A 26,477-nucleotide genomic window follows, 5' to 3' on the forward strand; every position below is an offset into this window, starting at 1 on the left:
AGGGAGTGGAGAGAAAGATATTGGTGCATTAAATTTGTTGAATACATATACGATCTGCTCCCAAACACTTGGGTCGATTTCAAACATATTTGGCACACAAACAGCAAATGTTACAAGTATCAGTGCTGTGGCGTTTATAGGCTCCTAGAACCAGTAGGATCAAAGATACAGGCAAGAACGCAAATTTTTTAGCTGCTGCCATGTGGGCTGACTTGCACAACTGGTGTATTGTGTGGAAATAGTATCAGCCTGCTTTGTAGACTTGTTTGTGAGGACAGCCTGCACTCTTGGGGCAAGCAATTGTTTTGTAACCTCTGACATGTAGTCTTCTCTGCATGAAAGATGTGTTGTGTTGGAGTACTACTGGATTGCCTCATCGACCTGATTTTCAGGGCCGCCTACACATTACGAGCAAAAAACAGTTTTCAAGCACCCAATGTGTAGGCTGTCCTATGTGACAGGTGTATTATGTAAGTACTATTGAACTGATTCATTGACCTTTTTTGCAGGGGCTACACATGCAGATTGCAGGTGGGTGTGACTGATGGAAGATCAATAGGAGATGGACAAGGAAAGGGAGGCAGGAAGGGATGGGTAGGGAGAAGGAGACAGGAGGGGATGGACAGAAAGATGTGTGAAGAGGGAGGTGAACATGGAGAGGGGGGCCAGAAGGAGATGGACAGACAGGAGGCAGGAGGAGATGGACAGAGGGAAAGGGGAGAAGATGGACAGACAGCTAGAAGAAAATGTACAGAGAGAGAGAGAGAGGGAGTGGGGAGCATAAGGATGGAGGGAGAGTGGATGAGAAAATAAAGGGACAGAGAGGGTGGAGGAGATGGACCCTGAGAGGTTTGACAATGAGGTGGATGGGGAGAGAGGTGTGGAAGAGGTGGACAGAGGTATGGGGGAGGACGAGATGTGTGCATTACATGTGTCAAATGTGTACATAACTGAAGCTATGCGGAGAAGTCTAGTATAAATATAAAGCAGTATATATGCATGGACATATGGAATCTTCTCTCAAACCCCTGGATCGATTTCAACAAAACCTGACACACAAACAGCAATTTATTTCCAGAATGTGATTTTCACTCTGCAGCGGAGTGTGCGCTGATATGAAACTTCCTGGCAGATTAAAACTGTGTGCCCGACCGAGACTCGAACTCGGGACCTTTGCCTTTCGCGGGCAAGTGCTCTACCAGGAGAGCTTCTGTAAAGTTTGGAAGGTAGGAGACGAGATGCTGGCAGGAGTAAAGCTATGAGTACTGGGCGTGAGTCGTGCTTCAGTAGCTCAGTTGGTAGAGCACTTGCCCGCGAAAGGCAAAGGTCCCGAGTTCGAGTCTCGGTCGGGCACACAGTTTTAATCTGCCAGGAAGTTTCAGCAATTTATTTATTTATTTACACGTCAAGTTCTGTAGGATCAAATTGAGCAGTAAATCGCCAAGGTCATGGAACGTGTCAGTACATGAACTTACAACATAAAAGTAATAACAGATAAAAATAAATGTCGATGGACCTGAAAAAAAGTCAGACCATAAGTTTAAGAAAACGCTATCAGCAATACAATAAGAATCAGCTTAATTTTTCAAGGAACTCCTCGACAGAATAGAAGGAGTGACCCATGAGGAAACTCTTCAGTTTCGATTTGAAAACGCGTGGATTACTGCTAAGATTTTGGAATTCGAGTGGCAGCTTATTGAAAATGGATGTTGCAGTATACTGCACACCGTTTTGCACAAGAGTTAAGGAAGTCCGATCCAAATGGAGGTTTGATTTCTGCCGAGTATTAACCGAGCGAAAACTGCTTATTCTTGGGAATAAACTAATATTGGTAACAAGAAACGACAATAAGGAAGAGAGGCCAATGTCAAAATACCCAGACTCGTGAACAGAGGTCGAGAAGAGGTTCGTGAACTCACACCACTTACTGCTCGAACCTCCCGTTTCTGAGCCAAAAATACTCTTCTAGAATGGGAAGAGTTAACCCAAAACATAATACCATACGACATAAGTGAATGAAAATAAGCAAAGTAGACTAATTTACGTGTCGAAGTATCACTCACTTTTGATACCGTTCGAATAGTAAAAATGGCAGTATTAAGTCTTTGAACAAGATCCTGAATGTGGGCTTTCCACGACAGCTTACTATCTATCTGAACACCTAGAAATTTGAACTGTTCAGTTTCACAAATCATATGCCCGTTCTGTGAGATTAAAACGTTAGGTTTTTTTGAATTGTGTGTTAGAAACTGTAAGAACTGAGTCTTACTGTGATTTAACATTAGTTTATTTTCTACAAGCCATGAACTGAGGTCATGCACTGCACTATTTGAAACCGAGTCAATGTTGCACACAACATTCTTTACTACTAAGCTAGTGTCATCAGCAAACAGAAATATTTTAGGGTTACCCATAATACTAGAAGGCATATCATATATATAAATGAGGAACAGGAGCGGCCCCAACACTGATCCCTGGGGCACCCCCCACTTGACAGTACCCCACTCAGATCCCACATCACAGCCGTTATCAACATTGTGAATAATGACATTTTTCTGTCTGTTGGTAAAGTAAGAGGTGAACCAATTGTGAGCTACTCCCCTTATTCCGTAATGGTCCAACTTCTGGAGCAATATTGTGAGATCAACACAGTCAAATGCCTTAGTCAGATCAAAAAATATGCCAAGTGTTCGAAACTTCTTGTTTAGCCCATCCAGTACCTCGCAGAGAAAAGAGGATATAACATTTTCAGTTGTCAAATGACTTCTAAAGCCGAACTGTACATTTGATAGCAAATCGTGTGATATAAAATGATCAAGTAACGTTACATACACAGCTTTTTCGATAACTTTTGCAAATACTGATGGCATAGAAATAGGTCTAAAATTATCTACATTATCCCTTTCACCCTTTTTATAAAGCGGCTTTACTACTGAGTACTTTAATCGCTCAGGAAACTGACCATTCCTAAAGGAAAAATTACAAATATGGCTAAATACAGGGCTAACATGTGCAGCACAGTACTTTAATATTCTGCTAGATACTCCATCATAACCATGAGAGTCCTTAGTCTTCAGTGATTTAATTATTGACTCAATCTCTTCAGCAGTACCAGCTATGTGGTGTTCACAGCTTCTAGCTCCAATGGGAGTGAAGAGAGGCGAAAACGTGTATTTTCAGTCCCTGCAATGTAGGTTGCTCTTCATGACTGAGTATTGAGTGTAGAGTGTGTCAACGTGGCTTTTTGACCGTCATTGCAGGGCAGCCTAGACAACAAGGGGTAAGAAACGGTTTTCCAGCCTTCTACATGCAGGCTGCGCTGCATGACAGGCGTGTTGTTTTATATAGTATTACTGACCTGCTTCATGGACCTGCTTCGCCTGGGAGCCTATACATCAGAAGGCAAAAATGGTTTTCTAGCCCCTGGGCTTCAGGTAAATGAAAACCACCGTTTTCCTGCCTATTTGCCGACAACACCTTCGTCATAGGGGCACATGGAAGAGAAAAGCTGAAGATTTCCTCAGACATCTCAATTTCTTACACCAGAACCGCCCTGTAGTCGGTCGACAGGATGACAGTTCAGTTGCTTTAGTAGTTTAGCGTGATGTGGCCCAGTATCGAGAATTATTTTATACAGAACCATGCTGCCCGTGGAAGTCTACTAAATTATACCATTACATCAATTTTAGCACGGAAGCCAAAGTGGATGGAGCGTTCCCATTTCTGAACCTCTTGATTAAAAAAAGAGCCGAAGGCACGTTGGACCATAGCATGCACCGTAAGAAGATACACACGGATCTGCAGCCCGATGTCACCACACCGCACAGAGGAATGGCAAGCTCAAAGCATTGGTACATAAGGCTCGCACTCTCTCCAGTTATGTGAGCCTCAACCAAGGACTTCAACACCTTACGAAGGACGCAGAATGGCAAATTCGGAAAGCACTACGCCTTTCACCTACTGTACAGCCGGCAGAAACAGAGAGGAACCTCAAGAGAATGTGGCCATTTCATTTACTCCATTTTGTGGCATACTGTCCAGGAATATTGGACGAATTCTTCGAAACATCAAGTGAAAACTGTCTTCTGTCTGCCAGATAAAACACAGACATTGCTTGGTAGTGTCAAGGATGACCTCGGACTATCGAAATACGGGGTCTCTAGGATCCCTTACCAGTGTGCTACGACTTAAACAGGCCAAACTGTGAGTACTGTCCAAGATAGTTGCGAAGAACACAAAAAAGTCACAGCGGGATAACAAATCGGCAGTCGTGGAACATTATTTATCTGAATTACATAGAATGCGTTACGACCTTACTGTGTAATTTAAGAATGTACCGTGGTACGAGTAAGGAAGCTATGATAAAGCGCAATGTTAGCCACATCCTTGGTAGGGTCTGGGAACCGAAATTGAATCTGATTAAGGAGAGGAAGGAGATATCCCACCATGATCTGACTTCAGGAACACGCAGAACAATAGTCGCCAGCACGTGTCTCTGTGCGCTAACCTCGGACGGGATAACTTGGCCTTGGGGGGACGGATGAGGGGGTAGGAGGAGATGCTAAACACATATCCACAGCAGGGTGTCGACTTTGTACAGAACGCCAGGTAGGAGGGAGGGGGAGCGGGGAGGAGATATAAGCCATATACCAGCTCTGAGGTATTCAGTTTGTTAGGAGACATGATGACGGCAACAAGGTCGTTTGTCGAAATATTATACCCATTGGACATTGACATTCGGCCGTTCACCCGTGAACTATTTCGTCATAAATTAGGATAAACTGGGAGAACTTGTGTGATGAATTTAGAGACATTCCCACTAACCATTTAGGACTTCTGAAGTCAGACATCCTCCTTATTGTCTGTGTCCTCCGAGAGTGAAGAATGGTTGGGTGAGGCACTGAGAGAGGGAATTACAGTATTAAGCCTTCCAAGACTCCATAGTCTTCACCTATTTTTCTGGCGCCCAAACCACATGGTGAGGAGCGGCCTGTTATGGACTGCCACATCCTCAACATGAAGATCTTTGTATAATCTATTCCGTTTCCTGATTTACGCTTATGTTTTCCGTGGTTTCAAGAAAGCAAAAATATTTACTGTCTTTGTACTAGGCAAGAGACACAAAACAAATACCGTGAGAAGCCTCCGCCACACAGGCAAAACTGTTTCTTGGCGCCTTTCAGTTCAGTGCCACAGTCTCCAGATGACGCTCGCAAACCATTATCTCTTCCTGCCTCCGCACAACTTCCTCCAGCTCGTTATATACGTTTGCCGATAGTGTGCACAGCCACCATAGGCTACATCTATTGGTTTCGCATTGAACTGGTGACTGCTGACAGGGACGACACGCCATGGACACTCAGCCAGCTTCTGATCAGCAGGTAAACGGTATATTTCAGTGCTTGGGACCTGCTCAGCACAGTAGTCTGAAGTCTACCTTCTGACTTACTTACAGAGAACTGGGATCATTAGCAGAGTATCTGAGTAATTACACCCAGTTGAAGTGATAATATCATAGAACGTGAATGACTAGCGAAGTTATTTAGATTTCATTGTTAGGTATAGGACATCAATTGCCACGCATCAAACTGTACCAAAGCTGAGTAATATTTCACAACATACTATAAGAAAATGTTACTTGTTATTCCTTATAGTGGTGCCACAGTTCTATTATAGTACTACCCAATCAGACAAGTATTTGATAATCACAGCATGCAGTGGCTACCTTTCAGGATCTGCAGTGTGGTACAAAAATCATGGGATAGCGTTATGCGCATATGCAGCTGGCGGTAGTATCGCGTACACAATGTAGAAAATGACAGCGCATTGGCGGAGCTATCATTTGTGCTCAGATGATTCATGTGGAAAGATTTTCGACGGCCGCACGATGAGAATTAACAGATTTTGAACGCGGAATGGTAGTTGGAGGTAGACGCAGTGACATTACATTCCGGATATCGTTAGGGTGTTCAGTATTCCGAGATCCACAGCGTTACGAGAGTGCCGAGAATACCATATATCAGGTGTTCCCTCTCAACTCGGACAGTGCAGTGGCTGACGGCCTTCAGTGTTTGTGTTGAGTTGTCAGTGCTAACAGACAAGAAACACTGCGTGAAATAACCGCAGAATTCAATCAGGGACATGCAACGAACGTATCCGTTAGGAGAGCGTGGCGAAATCTGGCGATAACGGACTATGGCAGCAGACGACCGACACGAGTGCTGACAGCACATTGCCTCCAGAGTCTCTCCTGGGCTCGCGACCATACCGGTCGGATCCTAGACTGCAAAACCATAGCCTGTTCAGATGAGTTCCGGTTTCAGTTGGTAGGAGCTGATGGTAGGGTTGAGTGTGGCGTAGATCCAACGCAATCATGGACCCAAATTGTCAACAAGGCAATGTACAACCAGATGGAGGCTTCATAATGGTGCGAGCTGTGTTTACATGGAAGGGGCTGGGTTCCTCTGGCCCAACTGAACCGATCTTTGGCTGGACATGATTATTTTCTACCACTTCGAGGCCAATTTGCAGCCATTCAACGACTTCAGCTTCAAAAGTACGTCAGAATTGTTATGGATTACAATGCGCCATGTTCCAAGTCACAATTGTTCTCGATTGGTCTGAAGACCATTCTGGACAATTTGAGCGAATTATTTGACCACCCAGATCGCGCGACGTAAATTCCATCGAACATTTATGGGACATAATCGAAAGGTCAGTTCGTGCACAAAACCTTTACCGGGTACACTTTCGCAATTATTGGCGGCAATAGAGCCAACATGGCTCACTATTTCTGCAGGAACTGCCCACGCCTTGTTGAGTCCACGTCATGTCTGTGTGCTGCACTACGCTGGGCAAAAGAAAGTTCGACACAATATTGGGAGGTATGCCATGACTTTCGCCGACTTAGTGCACAGCGCAGCAACATTTTTCTGCTATGTTGATGTTTGGGTTGAATTAACAATAGCATCCAGTTACTACACTCATGCTCATAAATTAAGGGTATTGGTGATAAGTTGAGAAAACCGTCCCGAAACATATGTGCTACAAAACGCCACTGTTTCCTGCGCGTGTACCCCGACATCAGTATGGGATATGATCACCATGCACACGTACACAGGCCGCACAACGGGTTGGCATACTCTGGATCAGGTGGTCGAGCAGCTACTGGGGTATAGCCTCCCATTGTTGCACCAGTCCCTGTCGGAGCTCCTGAAGTGTCGTAGGGGTTTGAAGACGTGCAGCGATACGTCGACCGAGAGCATCCCAGACGTGCTCGACGGGGTTTAGGTCTGGAGAACAGGCAGGCCACTCCATTCGCCTGATATCTTCTGTTTCAGAGTACTCCTCCACGACGGCAGCTCAGTGGGGCCGCGCGTTTCATCTATCAGGAGAAGGGTGGGACCCACTGCACCCCTGAAAAGGCCGACACACTAGTGCAAAATGACGTCCCGATACACATAACCTGTTGCAGTTCCTCTGTCAAATACATGCAGGTGTGTACGTGCACCAATCATAATCCACCCCACACCATTAAACCACGACCTCCATACAGGTCCCTTTCAAGGACATTAAGGTGTTGGTATCTGATTCCTGGTTCACTCCAGATGAAAACCCAGCGAGAATCACTGTTCAGACTACACCTCGACTCGTCCGTGAACATAACCTGGGACCACTGTTCCAATGACCACGTACTGTGTTCTTGACACCGGGCTTTTCGGGCTCTCTTGTGAACAGGGGTCAGTGGATTGCACCTTGCAGGTCTCTGAGCGAATAAACTATGTCTGTTCAATCGTCTGTAGACCGTCCCGAGCAAGGCCACCTGCTGTACTACATGGCCGTCTGCGGGCACTGATGGTGAGATATCGGCCTTCTTGTGGTGTTGTACACTGTGGACATCCCGTACTGTAGCGCCTGGACACGTTTCGTGTCTGCTGAAATCGTTGCCATAACCTTGAGATCACATTTCGTGGCACACGGAGGGCCCGTGCTACGACCTGCTGTGTTTGACAGCCTCCAGTCGCCTTAGTATTCTAACATAACGACATCAATATGTGTTCTTTGAGTCATTTTCAACACACAGTCACCATTAGCACGTCTGAAAACGTCTGAAAACTTACTCGCTGCACCATATTCTGACACGCACCAACACCCCTCTGCGTGTGTGGACTGCTGCCTGCGCCACCTTGCGACGACCGCAGGTCAAATGCACCGCATGGTCATACCCCGAGGTGACTTAAACCCGCAAACCGCCCACCAGAGCGTTGTTTCACCATGTACCAGCATTATCCTTAATTTATGAGCATGAATTTATATTCGCAACATTTTGGCAATTAGGAAAAACTTAAAAAATTTTAACAATTTTCGCAAGTTCACATTTTGGCGACGTGGAAAAACTTGGAAAGTGTTGACAAACCTGCATATCTTTGATCACTGAAAACACGCAGCTTTCTAGTCAACATTAGGTGACGAATAAAGAGAAACAATACTGGACAAAAAGGAGAAAACATAGTAACGAGGACAATGTTTATTTGATTTGATTTAGAGTGCATGATTATTTTCATTGATTTTTGTGGCAACACTGCCTGGCAGGGTTACTAATCCGTTTCCTTCCCAGGAAAGTTTTCTGTGAATATTATAAACTGTTCCGAGCTTATTTTTCAGACATTCAGGAATTCATCTTCCAGACAGGCCTAAACATATTGTAACAACTGTCAGCAAACCATGACCTCTTTGTAGCATTCTTGGCCGACCTGAAGAACACGACGACATGGAACAACAACCACCACTGCAGTTAAGGATGTCGTTGTCGCTTTTTCCGGCATTCGTTCGAAACGTGGAGTCCTGAAACCTCTACAATATATCCAGCGACTGAAGCAACATTATCTCACGCATCTGACATCAAGTGATGTGGAAGGAAAATAACTTCTATTAGCGTCTGTCGGTCTCACCGTACTTCGACTTCTTCAAAAATTGTCACCTACTCGTGAACCAATGTCTCCCCCATACTTTGACATTGAAGAAATATTTGCGAAATATTGTTACTCTCGAGTTCATGTCACTACTACTAGACATACAGTTTTCCAATGTTTCAAGAAGTCGTATCGAGGCTATAAAGAACGGATTATGGTATTATAGGGCCTGACTTGGGGATGTAAACTTCATCGTGAAAATGCACAATGTATGAAACCTAATGCACGCTCGCTAATTCGCGACATGTTTATCATACATTCCCCTGACAATAAATTAAAGAAGGATCTCTTTAAGCTAACAAATCCGTCGTTTCGAGATTGTTTGCCATTGACTTCGACATACAAACAAACACACGTCTCTACTTAAGCAATACAGTGACAAGTTGCTGACGTATCATTACGCGTAAACAGCCGGTGCGGCCAAGCAAAGAGCAAGGCCAGATCCGGAAAACACGGGGAGCTTACACTACTCGACTGCAACAGCCAGTAAACAATAAACAAACACAGATATTCTACTTCTCGACCACGATCTTATTGTTTGAGTACCTGGCCCGTCGAGGCCGCTATCGGAAAGCTGCGATGACGTTACAACAAACATGTACTGTGGTGGCTAAGGAAAACGCATTGCGCTGTGAATGCTTTCAGGACACTTGCGCATATACTGTCGAGTGGTTCGACGTACCCTTGTGAAATATCACGGTAAAAACTCACGACAGGTCGATCGAAGCGCTCTCACTCTCAAATTACAAATTCTCGTCTTGAACAGACTGACATAAACCACAAAAGTGACGACCGTTTTTATCGCAGCGCACGTTGTAAAGACTTGTCGATACAATTGGATCCCCTTTGGCCTGTTAACTGCAGTGGCGGTGTTATCTCGTATCATAGATGTTTAGGGACCTTTTTGGAGAGGGTCGAAAAATATTAATTGACACTGGATTTATTTGCATATCAAAAGTTAGACAATTAATAAGTAAGGCAAAATTATATTCGAGTACTCTCACTGACAATTGGTTCTTCAGACAAAATAATGGAAAGATGTGGCAACTTTTTAATAAACATTTAATTATGACAAGTGATAGTGTCGCGAAATTGGTTAGCATAGAACAGAACTACTGAATGTAATGCGTAGAACTATTGAGGCTCAGAGATAGTAAAATTATTAACTTAACATGAGAGTTCCTGCATCTCAAGTGGTAGTGGCTCTGTCTCACCACAGTGTAGCTGTTGGTGACTGAAGTAGTGTGACGTAACTCAATGGCAGCGCCAGTAACCGTCTACAGAGGCTAAACGTTTGATCGTCTGAAAATATTCTAAACCCTCAAATGCATCATATCAGCTGTGGCTGAGGCTGGCAATAGTGGAACGAAGATGGTGGAGTGGCAGCAGAACTCAGGAGATGACAACAGCTGAAGTTTACTAACAGGGGAAACCTCGCTTTGCTGAGTTTTTTGATACAAGTTCAACTTGACTATTTGGAGGTCTGAACCTTCAAAGCTCTGAGCGATCAAAATGTTCCCCAGAGAGTACGCGTCGCCTTCTCTGGCCTATGTTTAATTCGGTTAACCAATGATTTCTTTCCTACTATTCTTCTAGAAAAAGTCGTTACCTTACAAATTGTGATAAAATTTTGAATCGTTCACACACTGCTGGTGTGCACCATGTCCTCACACATTCAATCCTGTGACTAAAACAACAATCAACAATCAAATACATTCCCCTAACAATTTGCAGAGTCGCTCATTCATTCCTTCATATCGCGTAATACTTATGATCATTTTTCACTATGAAAGACATCAAAGTTGATACTATCAAAACATGAATCATGTAAAACACATGAAAAATGTTACCATTAATGTACAAACGCCGTCATAGTTCATTATCAGAGCATAATATCTCATCGTAATTCACAAGAAATCACATACAACAAATGGCTATAGGTCATCAGAAATATATACGTTACAAGATGAGATTACCAATGCAAAATACATAATTATAAAATATCAGTCATAGCAATCAAATAATGAGACTAAATAATACAGGGTGTTTCAATTGTTTCTGGATTCTGGCGGTACACCTGGTCTTTCAAGTGTCCCCACAGAAAGAAGTCACAGGGGTTCAAGTCTGGCGAATAGCGAGGCCAATCCACGCCGCCTCCTGTATGTTTCGGATAGCCCAAAGCAATCACACGATCATCGAAATATTCATTCAGGAAATTAAAGACGTCGGCCGTGCGATGTGGCCGGGCACTATCTTGCATAAACCACGAGGTGTTCGCAGTGTCGTCTAAGGCAGTTTGTACCGCCACAAATTCACGAAGAATGTCCAGATAGCGTGATGCAGTAATCGTTTCGGATCTGAAAAATGGGCCAATGATTCCTTTGGAAGAAATGGCGGCCCAGACCAGTACTTTTTGAGGATGCAGGGACGATGGGACTGCAACATGGGGCTTTTCGGTTCCCCATATGTGCCAGTTCTGTTTATTGACGAAGCCGTCCAGGTAAAAATAAGCTTCGTCAGTAAACCAAATGCTGCCCACATGCATATCGCAGTCATCAATCCTGTGCACTATATCGTTAGCGAATGTCTCTCGTGCAGCAATGGTAGCGGCGCTGAGGGGTTGCCGCGTTTGAATTTTGTATGGATAGAGGTGTAAACTCTGGCGCATGAGACGATACATGGACGTTGGCGTCATTTGGACCGCAGCTGCAACACGGCGAATGGAAACCCGAGGCCGCTGTTGGATCACCTGCTGCACTAGCTGCGCGTTGCCCTCTGTGGTTGCCGCACGCGGTCGCCCTACCTTTCCAGCACGTTCGTCCGTCACGTTCCCAGTCCGTTGAAATTTTTCAAACAGATCCTTTATTGTATCGCTTTTCGGTCCTTTGGTTACATTAAACCTCCGTTGAAAACTTCGTCTTGTTGCAACAACACTGTGTTCTAGGCGGTGGAATTCCAACACCAGAAAAATCCTCTGTTCTAAGGAATAAACCATGTTGTCTACAGCACACTTGCACGTTGTGAACAGCACACGCTTACAGCAGAAAGACGACGTACAGAATGGCGCACCCACAGACTGCGTTGTCTTCTATATCTTTCACATCACTTACAGCGCCATCTGTTGTTGAAAATTGTAACTACTGTAATTTCGAAAGTTTGTCCGCCTGAAAATGTACTGTTGTCCCAAGCATATTGCAACAAACGGTGTATTTCTATCGCTGCTCGTTCAGTTTTTATTACCGTTTCAAATATACCGGTCATTTTTGAAACACCCTGTACATTCACAATAAACTAATCATTAATTGCAACCTTATGAAATATCAGTATGTGTAGTTATCGTTTCTCTAGGGCAACACTTGTGTTGCTGTTAATGGTTAAAGTACAGGTCTGTAGATATAAATTTCAATTTCTCTGTGGATTTTCATCTGCTGTCGAGTGGGATTTATCCACAATTTTTGTCCTTGCTTTGAATAAAATCAGTACCTTTCTCACAAAATTCTAATGTATTTGAAACATTATTGCTTATAATTGTCCCTGAAAATTGTTCACATGAAACACAAACAAAATTTTCATTGGTCACTCAAGATACCACGCTCACTGTTCGTATATGGTGCTCTAATCAGGTCACAGCTGGGTGTATAAAAGTTAGTAATGGCAAGAAGTGATCTCTTCACATATTGTCTTTAAATTGATGAACAGTTAATGGCCGCTGATATTTAGTATTTCTGGTAGTGACTAGTGTTGACATAAAACATGGTTGGAGATTTGCATAATACATAACTGCAAGTTCATAAGTACATAGTGGTGAAATGAAGGGTCAAAATATTCTCCAATATGACGTGTGGCCTCATGTGGGATAATAATATACAGCACATAGTCTGCAGGCTTGGTAGGGTACCTCTTGTTAAAGTGGATAGTGCATCAGCGAATGTCATTGCTCCTGCATCTCGTCCTCATGTTGGCTCCGTGCTGCCTGCGGCCTGTGGCGTCGACAAGTGGTCGTAGGGGGAGAGGGAGGGAGAGTGTTCCGGCGGTGTTTGTGGCCAGCGGCTTTGTCCTCCTCGCTTACTATAGTTGGCGTTCTCTTCCAATTCCTCGGGCAGTGTTTACACATAGGAGTCCATGACAGCAGCCACACGCCAACTCACCAAGTCTTACCCAATTTAAAGGCATGTGCATGCTTCACTACCTCATAGGCCAAGGCCCATTCAGTAAACTGCATCATCTTTTTTCTGCGAATGCCCCTGGTTCTTGTGTGGCTTGAACTAAGTTACAAACAACAAATAGTTACAGAATTTACATTAAGGCAAATACAAATTATTTACTACCATCATTGCACTGTAAATATTATTAATGCACCGTAAGATGAAAAAAAAAAAACAAAAGATTTACCACCATGGAATAATCCGAATGTGACTAAAATCGATAGGCGTGATGTACATGTACAGACAAACAACTGATTATACAAATGATTATAATTTCTGTAGAATTGTATGATTTATTCAAGAGAAAGAACCACAAACTGAGAAAGTCAATAACGATTTGGTCCACCTTTGGCCCCTACGCAAGCAGTTCTTCGGCTTGGCATTGATTGACAGAATTGCTGGTTGTCCTTCTGAGGAATGTCGTGCCAAATTCTGTCCAAATGGCGCGTTAAATCGTAAAAATCCCAAGCTGGTTGGAGGGACCTGCCCATGACGTTACAAAAGGCCTCAGTTGGAAGAGACCTTTCTGGCCAACGTAGGGTTTGGCAGGCACGAAGACAAGCAGTAGAATCTCTCGCCGTGCATGGGCGGGCATTATCTTGCTGAAATATAAGCCAAAGATGGCTTGCGATGAAGGACAACAAAACGGGGCTGTATCAGGACCGTGGATGACAGCCAAAGGGTTCCTGCTTTGAAAGTAAATGGCACCCCAGATGGGTTATCAGGCCGTATCGCAGGCGACAGTCAGGTCACTGTCTGAGACATCTCTAGACACTCCTTTTCTGTCTGGAATTTCATTGACTAGAGTAGAATTGCCTTCAGTGAAGAGTCCCGCTTCGAAATGTGCCCCAGTGACCAGCAAAGACGTGTTTGGAAACCCCTAGCAGCGATGCGATAACAACAAAGAATAATGGTCTAGGGTGCGATTTCTTTTCATGGCAGGACCTCTTTGGTTGTTATTCGCAGCACCCTTACAGGACAGCGGTACGTCGACGATATTCTACGCCCCGGTTTTTTGACCTTCATGGCGAGCCATCCTGACGTTACATTTCAGTAAAATAATGCCCGACCTCACACGAGGAGTTTTTATTACTTGTGTTAATGGTTGCCAGTCCCTACCTTGGCCAGTAAGGTCGCCGAATCTCTCCCTGATTGAGAACGTTTGGTGCATTAGGGGCAGCATCCTCCAACCACCTCGGAATTTTAACGATCTAACCAACCAGCTGGACAAAATTGTGGCATGTTATCCCTCAGGAGGACATCCAACAACTCCATAAATCAATACCAAGCCGTAGAACTGCTTAGACAAGAGCCAGAGGTGGTCCAATGCGTTACTGACTTGCTCAATTTCTGAAGTCGTGCTCTTGAATAAATTATCCAAGTTTTCTAAAATTCTAATCATTTGTTTGTCTGTGGGTCGACACAAAATCTACCAATGTCCGTCCCATTCGGACAACTTCTTCGTGATGCGTCGTTCTTTGCCTTAGAAAATACATGCAATTCACATACTGTTTCTTTTTTACAATTCATTACAAAAGTTACTAATTACATCAATGAAATCTCTGCCTCTTTCCACAAAATGATTGTTGTAACAAAATGAAACTACATATATTCACAAAAGTTACTCACTGAAATCTATGCATCCTGCTTCAAAATTATTTCTTTATGAAATATGGAACTACTTAGGTTTACTAAATTTGATGAATGAAATTTGTTCTTGCTCCAAAATGATTTCTTTAAGGAAAATGAAGCTGCTTGTACCTCATCAAAATTATCGGCATAAGATGATGTTAATTATTTAAATTGAAAAGTTACATGTGTCTCCCTCATTTCCATTTTTTTACATAAATCTCTTAAATTGACGTTCATTGGACATCGTGTGGCATTTAACTCTTGTGTGCACAGAGCGGTCCTCTCGCTATTACCCGCACCAGCTGCAAATTCTGTCACCTCTAGTCTTCTGTGGCCTCCTATAGTTCCCAGTTTACCTAGAGTTACCATACATCTCATCTTAAATTGTCATCCATTAGCTCATCCACGAAAATCAGTCTCCCTCTCTCTCAATTCACTGTGGATCCTCCAAGGCTGGAAATCGCAAATCTGTAACAAAAGCTCACATAAAATTTTTTCACAATATACAACACATCCTTTTGTTATTTTCTGTAATTTTAATTTAACTGTCTCTTTTACATTACTTCCTTTTATTCCTATTTTACCTCCCATTGTGTCCCATCGTTATTCGTTGTGTATCTCCATAGATACTGATCGGTTGCAGATTTCGTCCTTGTAATTCGTCCTCTTTTAATATTCAGTTTGATTTTGATTTTATAGCATGGTTAATCGTCTCATACAGTAACCGGTGCCCATAAGAATGTCACAGCTTATTCTCATTTGCACGTAAAATACCCACGTAAATAAACATTTGTGTTAACATACCATACCCAAAACATTCTCTACATAAATGACAAAGTCCTTTGCGTACGTTAATACTCATTGTACTTCACCTCTCACAACTTACGATACAAAACTCTCACCACTCGGCAGCGTCCTTTCCATCCTTCATAAAACATCACTTCTCATAACAATTAATCCCCAGTACGTATTTCCCTACTTGTGTACCTACAGCCAACAGTCGTCTAACGTTACTCTTCTTCGTACCTCTGTTCCCAACTCCTTGACATCTCCTTATACGTCCGTTTATCCCATGTAACGTCAATTATATGTTTCACTTGGATAATTTCATGCTGTTAAAAATTCTTTTGTTTTGATGACAGAATACAGACTTGGTGTCATGTCTGTACTAATACTGTTTTATTCCTTTACTACCTTAATACGTGAAGTGTGATGATTATCTACTGATATATGGCTTTTCAACGTTTCCAGCTCTACTACACTCCTATGTGCAATTATTTTTACTTGATATGATCTGTAAAATATATATTGGAGAATTTCTTATTCAAATATTCTTCGATCTCCTCCTGGACCCCACCAAAGCTTTATCGTCTGTGTTGTCAGTTCGCTTCTAGGGCCTTTTGATCTTTTGTGCTGTTCTCTACTTTCACAATAATTCCATTCATGCGGCTTTATTACTAACTGATGAAGTTTACATCGATCAGAGGTGAGTCCACAATTTCTCTAACTCTAGCCTGGGACGACTGATTCATCAACCCAATTGGCGACAACCCACTTGCTTCATGCAGTAAGAAATGTAGTACCTCCTCAAAGTCCTTCAAATGTACGTCTCATGTTCAGTGTCGTTTGTGGCAGTTTAACCTACATAGTTTCGAAATTTCTCTCATAATCCTCACTAAAGTGTTTAAGTTGGGGTGGTGATGTAGTATGCAAATAGGTATGATTCTCTTCTTTCGCATGAATTCTTCCACACTTTTGATCTGAATTGTGGTCTATTATCTGACAAAAATCGTATTATTTTTGCTATTTTGCGGAGGACATAGTTGCTGAATGCTCTAGCTACCGTCCCCCGCACGACTTTTCTCAGTGTATTGAACACTACCAACCTTGATGTCATTCTACTGTCACAAGGATGTAGCTAAGGTCCCCGTTCAAGGTTGGAACAGGCCTTAAAAGATTTGTCGCAGTAGTGTCTCGTAGTTCTTTGGGCACTATTGGAAACATGGGCACCTGACGTGCTATATTTGTGGGTTTAGCTTTCAGCGAGGGAAGCATACGTCTAGTACTTTTCTAATTCGCCTATACGTGTTCTTGAAAGAGGTTGATTCTCCAATTTTTTCATGACATTTTCTAAGTCCAAAAAATGCATAGCATATGTGTATGTACCAAATCATTTCATTTATTGCTTCTTACGGTATGCAAACAAACCAACTGCTTTCTGCTCGATGGGCGCATCTAAACAAAACACCATTCCTAACCATGTAAAATCGTCCTATGTTGGCATATGATAAACATTCTCACTTCTCCTCGTTGCACGCAGGGCTGGGTCCTTATCTTGCTCTTTGCCAATGTTTCCAAGTATGTTTCTGACGGAATTTTCAAAGGTTACCTTTTTCATATACAGCATCTTAAAATTAGCTTCCTTGATCTCATTGTTATTTTCTTCTGTCAGACCAGTAGGAGTTCCCCACAGCGCATCCGTTCCTCTTCCATGGGGTGTGTACTATGACAGCAAAATTCCTGTAAATAAGGTGCCCAACTTAAGAGTCGTCCGTGTGTCAACTTCGCGACATTAAAAACTCTTATCATCATATGATCTGAATAAATTTCTGTCGTTCTCCCTGTCAAAAAGTATCTAAGCTTACTAAAGGCCCAAATGATGGCGAGTGCTTCTAGCTCAGTCACTGAGTAATTTCTTCCGACCTTACTAAGAACACAACTGCCCAATGCAGTCATTACTGTAGATGTACGCTGAGGCCTCATTTTGATGCTTCAGTGTACATATAGAATTCTCTCCTCAAATATGTATAAAACAATATTAGTGAGTTTATCAAACCTTCTTTCAAATTTTTAAATTTCTGCTGCTCAGTTTCTGTCCATTTCAGACTCGTGTTCTTTCCTGTCAGGTGGCACAAATTAGGTGTAAATATTTTATACTTTATGGACCACTTATAGAAATTCACGAGCCTGAGGAAAGCATGTAATTTTTATTTGCTTGTCAGCACAGATTTGTTTTCAATTATTTTAATTTCTTCGGATCGTTCTCGATACCATCAGCAGATATGATGTGTCCCAGGAATTCCACCTCGTTTCTACGGTATCATAAAGAGACCGTGTTGGAACACGAAAGTTGGCAATGTGAATCGATACGAGAGACGCTGGCGAGGACTCGCTGCAGTTCGCAACGACGTACAGCGGGCGCTCCTGAGGGCCATGCCACCCATCTGAGCTTAGCAGCGCTCTCACACTGAGGTCAATATAGTGTCAAACTAGTGAGAGCCCTGCACCATTATCAGACCCTCAGAGATGCAGCTTTCCAATGTTTTCAGGCTTCAGATCTGCTCGATACATGACCCCCTTTCCCGGAATCCATCTTGATATTGGCCAAGTTGATGATATATTTGCTCAACCAGCCTGCCATGCGGTGCTTTGCTGAGTACCTCGTTGGTTCCAGGTACCACAGAAATGGTATGATAATTGTTAATATCAGTTCTATCACTCTTTTTTTTGAAGAGGGTGAATCAATTCAGTCTTCCATTCGCATGGTATTGTTCCATTTTCCTTGACCTTCTCCTTCTCAAAAAATTAAAATATAGGTCTTATGAAGTAAATGTTGTTGGTTTTGTATGGTCATGCATCCCTACACATACTAGCTTGTAATTAGCATAGCCAACTTGGATGAAATGATATGCTGATGTAATTCAAAAGTTGAATTAGTTTAATTAATTACGTTAACAAACTTGTGAGTCGCACAGCTGATGGGCATCGATGAACACTACAACTTGAGAGCTCGATCTCTTTTGTATAATAAAAATTGTAAAGGTTATTAATTATTTTCAGCACTTCACTAAAATCTGCTCAGCATTTTATCTTCTCAAACACACCATCTACAGAGCATGACTGCATACTAACAAAATCGTCTTTACTTCCCCTTTAAAATGACTTAACGTGCCTTTATATGGAGTGATCAAAAAGTCTCTCCGCAGTGCCGTATGATTGTTAGTCGCGCGTGCCGTATGATTGTTCGCCTGCCTTGGTTACTTCCCTTCAAGTGGACTCTCCAAACATTCCACTCTCAGCCAGCGTTAGTAGTATCGTTGGTGTGTGTCGTTACTTGTTGACGTGAACGTTTAAGTTTAGTTCCTTTCTTAGTTTGTTTCGTTTTTGTCAATGTTAAAATGCTAACCATTGAAGAACGTATGTTTTTAGTCGAACAAGTGTTCAAAGCTGGCGGTAAATGCACAGCTTTAGTTTGTCAAACATTTAATTCAGTTTTCTCGCGATACTGTGCGAGATTTGACTAACAAATTTGGAAGTACGGGTTCAGTGACAGACGCACCGAGAAGTGGTCGTCCTAGCGTTTTGTCTGAGGACAAACTACTCGGTATTTCTGATAAAATGTTCATGAGCCCGAACAAGTCAGTATGAATACTCGCCCAGGAAATCGATGTTAGTGTTGGAACGGCCCACACAGCTGTAAGGAAAAAATTAGAACTTTTCCCGTACAAAGTGACAGTAGTGCAAGAACTGAAAAATACTGATCATGGCAGAGACTGCATTATTGTCAATGGTTCAAAAATTTCGTTCAACAAAATGGAGGGGATATTCTTAATGAAACTTTTTCACTGATGAGACGTGGTTTCATTTATCCGGGTACATGGATGCGCAAAATTCTCTTGTGTGGAGTACTGCAAATCTGTTGTGTATTCATGAAGAACCACTTCATTCTGTGAAAATAGGAATTTGAATTGAAATTTCTAGACGTCGGATTGTGGGTCCCATATTTTTCAACGAAACAATAAACGCACAACTATACTGCAGTGATATTCTGTACCCATTCATAGGAGAACTTGTGTTAAGTGAAATATTGAACGGTTATTTTCAACAAGATGGTGTAACCGCGCATACAGATCGCGTTTCAATGGCACTGCTTGCTGATGTGTTTGGTGATCGCATAACTTCACAGGGACTTTGGCCTCCACGATCGCCTAACCTAACACCACCTGACTTTTTCTTCTGGGGTGCAGCAAAAGCAACTGTCTATAAAAACCATCCAAAATCTATCGGTGAATTGAAAACTCCAATATCCACTTTCACTGATTCTATTACAGAAGAAATGTTACAGCTTGTGTTTGGAAACATGATTAGACGAACTGAATTGTGTATTCAACAAAGGGGGGGGGGGGGGGCACTTTCAACATTTAATGTCAAAATTTGTAAGTAAAAATGAATATTCAATAAATTAATAGCTTGTATTTCACTGAGTTTCATTTCGGTATATTCACTGCGGCATACGGCACGCGCCGCTAACAATCATGTGGCACTGCGGAGAGACTTTTTGAACACCCCGTATATCTACAGTTATTTACGCTGTGCATGCGTTCCCATGAACAATATAAATCTACCCTCTCATGTATGGAGCATTCAAATCTGATAAAAGCACGTGTGGGCTCCCAGCTTCACTGATCTGCCCAACCACGCTGCCTTTGTGTGCTGCCGCAACCGCCAGACATCGATCATCCATCAGAGGCGTGTCAGCCTGGTTTTCACTATGCTGAGCATGTAATACAGCCTATCTCAAAAGTGTGAAGAACTTTCAACTTATTAAAATCTGTTGTGTTACGCGTGATATATAATGCAGATGCTTAATCAACAAATGTTAAAGAAAATTCATAGACTATCCACATGAAAGACAAAACCTGCGTCTCAGGAAAAGCGTTGTTTTCGGGCGTTTTCACCCTTTTTGGACGAGCGACATTGCCAGCACTGTCATCACGAACACTACCCGTTCTCTCAGATTTGCGAATCAAATTCTTGATTGTTATGACATTTGTAGCCGTTGACTTCAGCTTGAACTTGCAAACTTCCTTTGAGCCACATTTGGGCTGTTATTGCTTGCATAATAGGCCATCACAACCGCTACACGCTCAGGCACGCAGTGCCATGACATTTTCATGTGCATGTGGCCGACAACAAGGCGCGTGCGCATGCTCGTACCAATTCCCATCATGCCCCGCGGCTAACCGTGTAGTTTGAACGTCCTAACGCAAACCGAATGGCATATTGTATTCAACTAAATATCTCTCTCTCTTCTTTATCTGCCTCCAAGGAGAGATATGGAACAAGCGCGCAATTGAAAATAAATAACCGATATTCAGGTATGACGCTTTGGACACAACAACTGACTTGTCACTTTATCTATGTTGCCGTACATTCGCAACGGAACAGATGCCTGCAGTAGCTCATTAACCTTTGCTAGGCATGCTGACGTCAAGGTGGTCCTGTTTCAGCGTACATGCCTTCGTTGATTAAAGGTACAAAGTTTCCTATATCAACCTGAAATTAGATCGCTCACCCATTCCTATTAATCACACAGGTCGTTTAAATTCTACTGGAGCTTATGCGCTACCGACCTATCAAAAGATGGACGCTACGAACTCTAGGTCCTTTTTCTTCTTTTTTTGCGTCATCAGTCTTCTGACTGGTTTGATGCGGCTCACTACGAAATCCTCTCGTGTGTCAACCTTTTCATCTCAGAGCAGCATTTACAGTCTACGCCCTCAGTTATTAGCTGTATGTATCTTAGTCTCTGTCTTCGTCTGCACTTTTTATCCTCTGTAGCCCCTCTTATTCCATGAAGTCTTAACAAATGTCCTACCATACTGTCCCATCTTCTTGTCAGATTTTCCATATATTCTTTTCCTCTTCGATTCTACAGAGAAACTCCTCATTCCTTGAATTATCAGTCCACCGAATTTTCAACTTTACTCCGTAGAAAGGCTTCATTTCTCTTCTTTTCCGTTTTTCCCGCAGTTCTCTTTTGACTACCATACAATGATTCGCTCCAAACGTACGTTCTTAGAAATTTCTTCCTCAAATTAAGGCCTATGTTTGATACTAGCAGACTTCTCTTGGCCAGGAATGTCTATTTTGTCAGTGCTAGTCTGCTTTTTATGTCCTTGCTCTGAGCGCCACGTGTCATTTTGTTGCCTAGGTAGCAGAATTCTTTAACTTCGTCTACTTCGTAATCACCAATCCTCTTGTTAAGTTTCTCACTGTGCTCTTTCCTGTTACTTCTCTTACTATCGTCTTTACTCGATTTACTCTCAATCCATGTTCTCTTTTCATTAGATTGCTCATTACATCCAGCAGATCCTGTAATTCTTCTTTATTTCCACTCAAGATAGCAATGTCATCAGCGAATCGTATCATTGATATCCTTTCACCTTGAATTTTTAATCCACACTTGAATCTTTATTTTATTTCCGTCATTGCTTCTTCGATATTTAGATTGAACAGTAGGAGTGAATGTCTATATCCCTGTCTTAGACGCATTTTAATGAGAGCTCTTCGTTCCTGGTCTTCCACTCTTGTTGTTCCCTCCGGGCTCTTGTACGTATTGTATGTTACCGGTCTTTCCCTGTATCTTATTTCTGTATTTCTCAGAATTCCGAACATCTTGCACCATTTGACACTGTCCAATGCTTTTTCCAGGTCGACAAATCATACGAATGTGTCTTGATTTTTCTTTAGTCTTGCTCCAATATCCACTTTCACTGATTCTATTACAGAAGAAATGTTACAGCTTGTGTTTGGAAACATGATTAGACGAACTGAATTGTGTATTCAACAAAAAGGGGGGGGGGGGGGGACACTTTCAACATTTAATGTCAAAATTTGTAAGTAAAAATGAATATTCAATAAATTATCAACCACAACGTCAAAACTACCTGTCTGGTTCCTTTACTTTTCCTTATGCCATCGAGATTCGGTACCTTCCCATTAGTTATCAAATATATCCATCTAATCTCCATCATTCTTCGTTAACATTACATTTCAAAAGCTTCTGTTCTGTTCTCAGCTAAACTGTTCATCGTTCACTTTTCACTTCCTTACACTCAAGACAAATAACAAATTTGTTAAGTGACAGAAAATTCCTCCTTTACATAAATGATTTTCTTGCTAATGCCAGTCTACGTTTTATATCCTCTCTACACGAGCCATCTTCAGTTGTTTCGCTATCCAAATGTGGTTTTAAACAGTTAAGAGATAGCCCTCTAGTATCCTCAAAATGAGAAAATTCAACCGAATAACAAAAGTCTTCTACAACTATTAATATATCGGAACCTAATATAATTCTCTCAATATAGCCTTATTTCATTCGAATACATTCCACTAGTCTTCTTTTAATTTTGTTGATGTTTATAAAACCGCTATCCACCCCGTTCAACTGATTTTCGAAGTGCTTCCGTCTGTGACGGATCACAATGACATCAATAATTCTTAAAGCATGTTTTTTTTTTCCTACCTGGATTTCGCCGCTTGCTCGGTGAACGAACGAAGAGTGCCTATGGCTCTGTCACATTTCCTTCTCATCTATTGCATCCTCTTCCTGTCCTTTGACTCTTATATCTATCGTCTGTTTGCTGTTCAAGTTGTCGATAACATTTCACACCCTGTGTGTTGCCCCGCTACCAACGGCCTTAACGCACCGGTTCCCGTCTGGTCACCGAAGTTAAGCGCTGTTGGACTTGGCTAGCTCGTGGATGGGAGAGAGTCAGGATCTTCTAAGCCCCGTTGGCAAACGAGATGCGCTCAGCTCTTGTAAGGCTTGAGAAGTAGCGGCTCTGGTCACCAAAGCTGACAACGGCCGGGAGAGTGGTGTGGTGACCAACTAAGCCTCCACATGTGCATCCAGTGACACCTACATGCTGAGGATGACACGGCGGTCGTCTGTACTGTTGGGTCTTAAACTGATCTTCCCTGAGAACGGCTTTTGGTCTTTCCATTCCTTCGTAAGTAACTCACATCTGTATCTTGCAACCATGGCACGTTAAACATTGGGATTATTACATTCTTCAGGAAGTGTCAGGGTATATCGCCTGTCTCGTATACATCGCATATTATGTGGAATACTTTCGCCACGTTTGGTTCTCCCGAAGACCTCAATACATTTGATGGAACGTCTTGTATTCCAAATGCTTTGTTTCTATTGAAGTCTTTCAGCGCTCTGTCAAATTCTTCTCGCAGCATAATGTCTCCTGCCTTGTCTTCATATACTTCCTCTTCCGTTTTCCGAAGTTCATTTTGTTGCTATTGCCTTTCTACATATTCGTTGAACTTCAGCCCACCGTTCGTTGCTTGTGAGTGGTATTTCATCTGACCTCTTTGTATACATACAACTGCTTTTGTTTGTACTGAACGCCAACGTTTACCCTTAGACAGACATGTTTCAGCAACGTTGAATTTGTTCTCCAGCCATTTCTGCTCAGCCGTTTTAGATTCTCTGTCAATCTAAATATTAGATGTCTCTATTCCGCTTCGCTTGCTTTATTTGACGCATTTTTATATCTTCTTCTTTCATCAGCTGAATTCAGTATCTACTGTTGTTATCTGAGGTTTTGGACTAGGACTTGTCTTTTGTCTGATCATCTGCTGTCAACATTATTTCATCTCTCAAAGCTACTATTTTGTCTTCTGTTGTATACCTCTCCCGTTTCAGTCAAACGTTGCCTGATGCATCCTCTGCAGTTTTCAACTCTTCGACTTATCTAGGTTCCATCTGCTTTATTTGTTATGTTTTCTCAGCTTCTTCAGTTTTAGTCTGCTTTCCATAACCAGTAAATTATTGACAGAGTCTACACCTGTCTTTGGAAATGTATTAAGTAAAAATTCCGGTTTAGAAATTTTTGCCTTGCATTTACATAATCAATTTGAAATCTTCCAACGTCTTCAGGTCTCTTTCACTTCCACCATCTTCCTTCATGATTCTGAAAACATGTGTTGGAATATTGCAGAAAGTATAGTTTAATCATATCTATCAGGCTGCTTCCCCTTTCTTTCCTTTCCCGCAGTCATTGTTCTCCTTTTCCTATTACTATTACAGTCAAATATCAAAATTAAATTCTCACCTCTTTTGACTATGTGAACGGTTACACTTACGTTCTTTTCACCTCTTCAGCATCTGCGGAGCTAGCTACAATATAAACTTGTACTGATGTGGTGGGTGTTGGCCTCGTATCTGTCTTCGGTATCAATTGTTTTAACTATACTGTTCATTGTAGTTTACCCGCCTTCCTATTTTCTAATTCACTCCTGCATTATCCGTATTATATTGGGTTGGTGCATAAGTTCACAGCGTTTTCCCACACGTTTAGTAAATACAACAGATACACATAACAGAGACTTCAGTCCTCACTAAAATATTCTCCTGTACCATTTACGACGGTCTACCAACTCTGGGAGAACATTTCGGTTCCGTGATTGTAGAAAGCAGGCGGTTTTGATGTGAAGAACTCGTCGAGCCGTTATCGGGGCGCATTTTCATCAGGAAACGATGTTCCTTGAAGGATGTTCGACAGAGGGCGGAAAAGGTAAAAATCTGAGGGCGCAAGATCGGGTGAATAGGGTGGGTGCGGGATGACCTCCCAACCCAACTCCTGCATAGCTTTTTTTGTCAGTGTAACGAACTGACGGCGCTCGTTATCGTGGAGTAGCATCACTTGATGCAGTCATCCTGGTCGTTGTTCTTGGATTGCGTCTGCAAGACGTCTCAGTTATTCATAATAAATGGCAGCAGCGATGCTTACACGTTGGGGAAGCATTTCGCAGCGCACCACACCGTCGTTGTTCCACCAGCTGCATAACATTATCTTTTGTGGATGCACGCAGGTCTTTGGACGGCGAGTTGCTGCTTTGTTTGGGCTTAACCGCTCCTTTCTTTTTCTTATGTTATCGTAACGACACCATTTCTCGTCACCAATAACGATGCAGGATAGGAATGGCCAGTGCTGTTCACGAGCCAGTTGATGATGAGCAAACAGAGACGACCATCTGCTGATTTTTGTGATTTTGGCTTAGAGCGTGCGGTACCCATACACGCGTTTATGAAACTTTCCCACTGCATGAAAATGTCGCCAGATGGTGGAATTATCATGGATCACCACTTTTCCAGAGTACACTGACGTGGACCACTGTGAATTAATGAGTTGAAACGATCTTCATCATACCCTGAAGGTGTTGCTAAACGTGGAGTCACTAATGTCGAAACATCCTCCTTAAAATGAGGAAACCACTTTCCTGTCGTGCTCTGTCCAGTGGCATTATCCCCATACACATATATATCTGGCGGCCTGTGCTCCTGTCTCCCTTCTACTAAACTCAAACAGAAGAATATGTAGGAAACGTTCCGATTTCTCCACTTCATTTTCTTCAATTTCTAGCGTTCACGGCTCCACTCACTGTCTCTAAATAAAATGACAATATGTAGACTGGAACAGCAACAGCGAACTACAAATAAAATATGACAATCGGTAAGTAAACCCACAGCAACTGGAATACCAACATGCAAAACAAAAGCACTACAAACTTATGCACCACCCTAATATTTCATATTGATAACCTAATAACTATCTAACCAGAAGTCTTGTCCTTCCTATCTCCGAACTTCACTAATTCCCACTATATATAACTTCAACTCCCCGTTTCCATTTTCAAACACTCTAACCTCTCTACCCAATTAGTTGTTCCGACATTCCAGTCTCCGGCTGGTGGAATACCGGTTTTGTTTTTTCCTGATTATGATGCTCTACTGAGTAGTCACCACCAGAAGATCGAAATGGATAAATGGAGGACTAGTTGACCTCCAGAGAATTTTTGCCCAAGCTTC

The sequence above is a fragment of the Schistocerca piceifrons genome, chromosome 2, assembly GCF_021461385.2.
Source record: "Schistocerca piceifrons isolate TAMUIC-IGC-003096 chromosome 2, iqSchPice1.1, whole genome shotgun sequence".
Classification (NCBI taxonomy): Eukaryota; Metazoa; Arthropoda; class Insecta; order Orthoptera; family Acrididae; genus Schistocerca; species Schistocerca piceifrons.